General features: G+C 39.2%; 1 long non-coding RNA gene across 1 annotated transcript; it reads left to right on the top strand.

Moving 5' to 3' along the window:
• Positions 1–974: 974 nt before the first annotated feature.
• LOC127533744 (uncharacterized) lies at positions 975–7,396 on the top strand. Its single transcript, XR_007941489.1, has 3 exons — positions 975–1,600; positions 6,877–6,990; positions 7,290–7,396. It is a non-coding gene; the product is annotated as an uncharacterized LOC127533744 (long non-coding RNA).
• Positions 7,397–7,684: the final 288 nt, after the last annotated feature.

Raw genomic sequence — 7,684 nt, forward strand, 5'->3', positions numbered from 1 at the left:
AATTGTTAGGGGTGAAATGGTGGCTAGGTGGGGGAAAACCAGGGTACAGGAGCGGGGGGTTCCAGGCAGGAGTGGGGGTCCCGGCAGGAGTGGGGGTCCCGGCAGGAGTGGGGGTCCAGGCAGAACCGGGGGGTTTGGGCCAGGCACGGGGGAAGTCCAGGCAGGGAAGAACCGGTGATAAGAGGTCTGGGGAGAGCCGGAGGGGAAGGAGGATGGCGGAGATCCCAGACAGCTGAATCTGAGGGGAAGCAGGAGAAAACAAAGTAAGAGAAACAAGGCAGGAACTGAAACTGGTAGTACTAGAGGCGAGAGAGCAAACTGAACTGTGTGGTTCTGGTTTAACACTCTGACAGGGAGTGGAAGGCTGAGCCGGTACTTATTGTTGAGGTGAGTCATTAGTGAGATGATCATCAGCTGTCCGGGAGCCGTGGAGGTGGTTGATTGCCTGAGTGGAGTCAGCTGAGAAGCCAGACTCCACTCAGGCACCGAGCTGCAGGGGAAGACACAGGGCAGAGGAGTGGATGGGAGACAGGCAAGACAGACAGGGCAGAGGAGAAGGGAGCTGTGACACTCGGAACAGATTTGACCAATGGCAATGACGATAATGATGGCTGGGTTTGCTTGAGAGATGAGGAAGAGCATCACAAGTGGATCGGACATTTTAATGAGCCTGTTGGGTGTCGTGGAGACAGGGATCTGACAAATTCTGAGCCAAGCAATCCCATCTTGATTGATAAACATCTGTGAAAGTTATGTAATCCATACGTCCGCTGCCTGGTGACATCATGATATGCAAATTAGATGAGAAATTTACTCCCATCACAAACTTTGGGTCATACTGATGTTTTTTCTCATTTCAATTACAACCTTTTGAAAAAGTGATATCAAAACTGAGTATTTAATTGAAAAACTGTGGCGCCTCAAGGTTTAAATTATCATTGTTATTGTATGTGTATATTTTTGGCAAATGCTAAATATTTTGTTTATATCTGGTAAATTCATGTCAGTCACATGATCCGGCCTGCTGAAACGATATTTATACATTGTAGCAATAATAATAATGCTTATCTGCTTTTGTGTTTCAGTTTTACTGCTAGTAGCTACATTAAACAAATTCAACTTGGAGCCTTTTCCCCAAGTCTAGTGATTGGAGATGAAGTTTATCTGCCTGTCAGTTCATGCAAGGCGTGTGAGGATGACAGGACAAGGACAGTAAATGCAAAGCTGACTGTGTGTCAAACCACACATTTGTTCATGTACACAAACAAAGTTCTGAAATCTGGATCCAAAACCATTGCGTGTTCATACATATTAACAGACTGACTAAAAGAAATATTAAAAGAAAGATGTGTGGTTTCCTGTTAGCAGCAGCAAAACAGAAATGAAGCTTCCTCCTCCAACTAGAAGATAGCGGTCCTCCTTCTCAGAGCAGTGAAGAAAGAACTTTTAAAACAGCTTCTTGTGTCAGTATTTTCCAGTTGGACTGTATGTACTGTATGTATGTGGTTGGACACAAACTGACTCCTGGATATGGCAGCTCTCTGGGGTCTCACCGTCCTGCTGCTCTTTGCTCCGTTCATCGGTTTGGCTGAATTTTGTTGTAAGTAACCAAAGTGTTTTTTGAAGTTGGGTCGTTGTTTTTCTCATCTTTAACCCTCATCAGTGCACCTGGGATATAACAAGTTATATACTATATATTGGTATATAACTTGCCAGAATTTTTTATTTGGAAGTTGGATTTTTTTGTTTTTAGGTAATTGTTATCTACATAGTTGTCATCATGTACACCAAAGCTTGTTTGATTGAAAAATCATTTGGGTTCCATGTGGACCCCAGTCAGACTGTGCATCTTTTATTTATCTATGTTTGTGTTTTGTTGCTCTTGTGATGACTGCTTCAGTTGCATTGTGTTTCATTTCAATTCAGGAGTTCTTACACTAATATTGTAAGCAATACACTTCAGTAATCATCAATAATAATTTCATTTTTTCTTTCATATTTGTATCTGTAGACGACACACGTTTTAGGAAAATATACATTGAGAGGATATGGACAGGTACAGAAATATGAAACAAATGAAATACTACTGGGTACAGCTGCACCCCAAGTGTACGGATTAATAGGGTTTGCCACGTGTACTGATGAGGGTCAAGAGTAAAAAATTTTTTTATGTTTTACATATGAAGAAAAAACTGAAACAATAAAATAATAGCCAGCTTAAGGCTTCAACGTCTGATTTTTATAATGTATTTAAATCACTGTTTTTGAAAGAAGCACTTTACCACGCACTTAATAATGTGTGAAAACTTTCAAATTAATGTCACTGTTATATTTTATTATCATGAAATTCAGTTTGTTTTTCAGGTGAATATTGCTTGTTTACTGCTGGTTAAAATCGCTTTTCCGAAACCACCACGCCTTGACGATGAAACCTGTGAAATGAGTGAGATTATATCTGAAAAGTAAAAACACACAAAAAAACACCTTTCCTGAAATTTTATGTTACAACTTTGAAGTTGCTCATTTAAAAAAAATAAATTCTCATTCATTACAAAGAATAACACATAGATGTGGATTTTGATTAAGACTTTGATAATTCAGGATTTTCATGTCAGCACAAGATTACTGATAGAACACCTCAGTCTGTATGAAAAGTTACTTTATCCATTCTTACAGGAACATCTGTACTGAGGTCTACTTTCAGTCATTTGAAAAAGGAGAATTTTTAAAAACCTAAATATACAGTCAACAATTAATTTAACACAGAACTAAAACTGAGCCTCTGTCAGGACCAAGTTGTGTGCTGAGAGGACAAATTCAAAACTCCACACTTGTGTTAATAAGCATCACATTACAAAAAAAAAAAGCATATATATACAGGGTTACCCAAAAAATGTATCCACCTTTTAGCAGCTGATAACTAACGTCACACTAGAGAGTGACACAGGAGTGGATTTTCACTCCCGTCCCATCCCACTCCCACAGAAAAAAATCTCGTCCCGTCCCAATCCCAGGCCAGAGTAAAAAAAAAAAAAATCCTGTCCCATCCCACTCCTGGTAAAATGGCTCCCACTCCCGTTCAGAATTACTCCCACTTGCGGTACAGAAGTGGGAGTACCAGCGGTACCGCGGAGCGGTACAGAAGTTTTGAAAGAGCGGTACACGTTTTGCAAGCGGCATACGACGTGTTAACGCCGTCACACTCGACTCTCGCGAAGCTGAGCAATATTTCCGACTTCCCTGCCATTTCTGTCAGCTTAATAGATAGGTCCTTACTTCTTACTTTGAGTTGCAAATCAGTTTTTAGCACATCAGATTCTACACCAGTGTTAACTCCCTCCATTGCTGTTCTTCTTCTTTGAATTACGGCGGAGAGCAGCGGCTGGAAGCACTGTTGGCTTCTGGGCCGTGTAGTTCTTTTCACTTCCATTACAGTGTCGGCTTATTGGCAAAAAAAAAACTACAAAATGGCGGCGCATGTCATAAATTATATTTTGTCTTATTGATTGGTTCCCGCTCCCGTCTGCTCCCGTTAACTTTTTATCCTGCAGCATCCCAATCACGTGATCAATAGTAAAGCTGACTACCATCCCGCGGGAATCCCGAAAAAATGTCAGTCTCGACTTCACACCACCAGACTTCTTTTTACGGGGATACCTAAAAGACAAAGTCTACACAATGAGACCTGCAACAGTCACTGAACTGAGAGCAACCATTGAACGTGAATGCACGCAAATACACACGTGGACAAAATTGTTGGTACCCCTCAGTTAAAGAAGGAAAAACCCACAATTCACACTGAAATCACTTGAAACTCACAAAAGTAACAATAAATAAAAATTTATTGAAAATTAAATAATCAAAAACAGCCATTACTTTTGAATTGTTGATTAACATAATTATTAAAAAAAACAAACTAATGAAACAGGCCTGGACAAAAATGATGGTACCTCTATAAAAGATTGAAAACTATTTGACCAGAGTGACATGATTAACTCAGGTGTGTCATTTAATTGACATCACAGGTGTTTCCAAACTCATAATCAGTCAGTCTGCCTATTTAAAGGGAGACAAGTAGTCACCCTGCTGTTTGGTGAAAAGGTGTGTACCACACTGAACATGGACAACAGAAAGCGAAGGAGAGAATTGTCCCAGGACATCCGAAAAAAATTATAGACAAACATCTTAAAGGTAAAGGCTATAAGACCATCTCTAAACAGCTTGAAGTTCCTGTGACAACAGTGGCTCATATTATTCAGAAGTTCAAGACCCACGGGACAGTAGCCAACCTCCCTGGACGTGGCCGCAAGAGGAAAATTGATGACAAATTGAAGAGACAGATCGTTGGAATTGTATCCAAAGAGCCCAGAGCAATCTCCAAAGAAATTAAAGGTGAACTCCAAGGCCAAGGTACATCAGTGTCAGATCGCACCATTCGTCGTTGTTTGAGCCAAAGTGGACTTCATGGGAGACGACCAAGGAGGACACCACTGCTGAAAAAAACTCATAAAAAAGCCAGACTGGAATTTGCAAAAATGCATGTTGACAAGCCACAAAGCTTCTGGGAGAATGTCCTTTGGACAGATGAGACCAAACTGGAGCTTTTTGGTAAGGCACATCAACTCTATGTTCATAGACTCAAAAACCAAGCATACGAAGAAAAGAACACTGTCCCTACGGTGAAACATGGAGGAGGCTCAGTAATGTTTTGGGGCTGCTTTGCTGCATCTGGCACAGGGTGTCTTGAAAGTGTGCAAGGTACGATGAAATCTGAAGACTATCAAGGCATTCTGGAGAGAAATGTGCTGCCTAGTGTCAGAAAGCTTGGTCTCAGTCGCAGGTCATGGGTCTTCCAACAGGACAACCATCCAAAACACACAGCCAAAAACACCCAAGAATGGCTGAGAGAAAAGCGCTGGACTATTCTAAAGTGGCCTTCTATGAGCCCAGATCTGAATCCCATTGAACATATGTGGAAGGAGCTGAAACATGCCATTTGGAGAAGACACCCATCAAACCTGAGACAACTGGAGCTGTTTGCTCATGAGGAGTGGGCCAAAATACCTGTTGACAGCTGCAGAACGCTCATTGACAAATACAGAAATCGTTTAATTGCAGTGATTGCCTCAAAAGGTTGTGCAACAAAATATTAAGTTATGGGTACCATCATTTTTGTCCAGCCCTATTTCATTAGTTTGTTTTTTTAAATAATTATGTTAATCAACAATTCAAAAGTGATGGCTGATTTTGATTACTTAATTTTCAATAAATTTTTATTTATTGTTACTTTTGTGAGTTTCAAGTGATTTCAGTGAGAATTGTGGGTTTTTCCTTCTTCAACTGAGGGGTACCAACAATTTTGTCCACGTGTGTACCAAGGGAACTGTTTCATGATGTGTGCTATTCCATCGCTTTGTGTTGTCGGCAGTGTCTGGACCAGAACGGACATCAGTTTGAGAACAGGCGGTGACAAAACAATAGAATGATGTTTGTAAATTCTTTTACACGTTGAAAATTAAACAAATCATAATAAACACCTAGTTTACAATTATTTAAAGTGTGTATACATTTTGTGGGACACCCTGTATGTATATAGTGCAATTTTAACATTTTAAAACCTTAATATTCAAACAAATAAAATGAAAATACTGTATGACTACTTGTGAGGAACTGTATTTTACTTTAAAATGTAACTACTACTTTAACTTTAACTCATATAAGTCAATTATATAACGTGTTTTGGAAAAAAAATGTCCTAGTGCAAGTAAAGTGTTTTTAACAGTAAGATAAAAGAAAGAAAAACAAACTTTGCTGCAATTAATAGGATAAGGTAATGCAAATTAAACAACTAAAAAGTCAAACAGTAAAATTGATTTCTTGCCATGTCTCACCTCCTCTAGATGTACATTTTATGCTCTTCAAAGCAACACTTTTATTTTGACCTGAGTTAGAAAAAGATATGAAACCCACAACGCCTTCTCTGAAACTAAAACCTCAGAAAACACCAAATGCTACCATATAAGTGTGTGAAGCTATTTGTGTTTCAGAAAGTGGTTTTTCATTAATGCATCGCTTTGTGCAGTAAACAGCCGCACTTCTCTGGATATTGTAATGTTTTGTTCAACAGTTAGTGGCTGAAGAAAAAGAACAACTGAAACTACTGTAATATGGGAAATATGTGCCGTATTTGTCAGGGGTTTTACAAATTCTGAGGTTTATTTTTAAATCTCCAAAAAATGTAAGTACATTTTCTAATTCCTTTACTTACAGTGTAACATTTACTTTATAAAACATACTTCTGGGGGTTTTAGAACCTAAAATAATAATGAAGAAGATGATTTTAAATTAGTTTTTTTTAAAATTATGTATAAGTAGCTCCTGAAAAACAGGGTACATTTGTAACAACTGTGCATCTTTTCATCTGTCCATGGTTGGTATCTGATTATCCAGAGCAAGTTTTGCAAGACAGCAAATTCAAAAACAAATTCTAGCTTTTTTTTTTTTTTTTTTAATCAGATCAACATTCATGAGGGCGGGTTTAGAAACATAGAAACATCCTGTTTATATCAAAACTACCATGAATTGTTTTTATCATGCAGAATAAAAGCTCGATGGAGCGTCTGTAAAGATGTAGGTAGCATGAAATGTTAGTTTAGCATCATATCAGATGAAAATGTGGGCAGCACACTTTCCAGACTGCAGCTACTTTTCCTCCTCAAATGAACCACAACCACTTTCCCAGCATGCAATCTGACTCTCAGACAAACTGAACTGAAAACCCGACAACATCTCTCCACTACAGCGACAACTAAAATGAGATCTTAGGGAAATATAACAGCATTGATGCATATTTAACTGATCTTTCTAAATCCTCAGATGACTTTGATCCAAGTGAAATAAAACAGACTGTTTCCACTGGACTTCCTGCAACGATCGAACCAACGTTCCCTTCAGAATGCAGAAGTCTCTCTGTTGATTACACCTGTTCAGGTAAGTGGAAAGACCAGAAGTGGAGACTTTCAGCAACATTATCAGAACATTTACATGGAAATAGATGCAGTTTAAACACTAACACAGCATTAAAAAAATAAACGATTATGAAAATCAGTTTAGGTGTTCTGGTGAGAGAAGACTGAGCTGCTGCTTTGTGCTCTTTGTCAATCTGTTCTGAATATTGTTTCTCCGAAAGTGTCCAAAGATGAATCTGAACCTAGAAGATAACTGCTCATCCACACTGAGATACAAACACCAGTTATTGTAGAAATCCTGTCATACTTGTGTCTCCTCAGAAAATGGAAAAGTCAATGACTCCAAGAAACTGTCTGAGCTGGAGCCTTTCACAGACTACACCTGTACTGGTCTGATTAAAGACAACAACGTCCCCTTAGATAAGAGAACTCCACCGATCCCCGTCAGGATCGACTGTCGTAAGTTTGATATTTACTTTAACTCAGTGGAGTGAACATTTGTATTCTCAGAGGAGTAAATCACAGTAACAGGTAGAAGATTTATCGTTGCTGACATCTATGGTGGCCGAAAGGTGCAAACGCGCTGCAAACGGCAAAAGCGCTGCAAACACAGGAATGATCCAAAACCAAAAACTCACAAACACATCAAACACATGCAAGAAAAATATGCTGCAAGAGAAACATGCTGCAATCACAGAAACGACGCAGAAGCAGAC

The sequence above is a fragment of the Acanthochromis polyacanthus genome, chromosome 4, assembly GCF_021347895.1.
Source record: "Acanthochromis polyacanthus isolate Apoly-LR-REF ecotype Palm Island chromosome 4, KAUST_Apoly_ChrSc, whole genome shotgun sequence".
In the NCBI taxonomy this organism is placed as follows: Eukaryota; Metazoa; Chordata; class Actinopteri; family Pomacentridae; genus Acanthochromis; species Acanthochromis polyacanthus.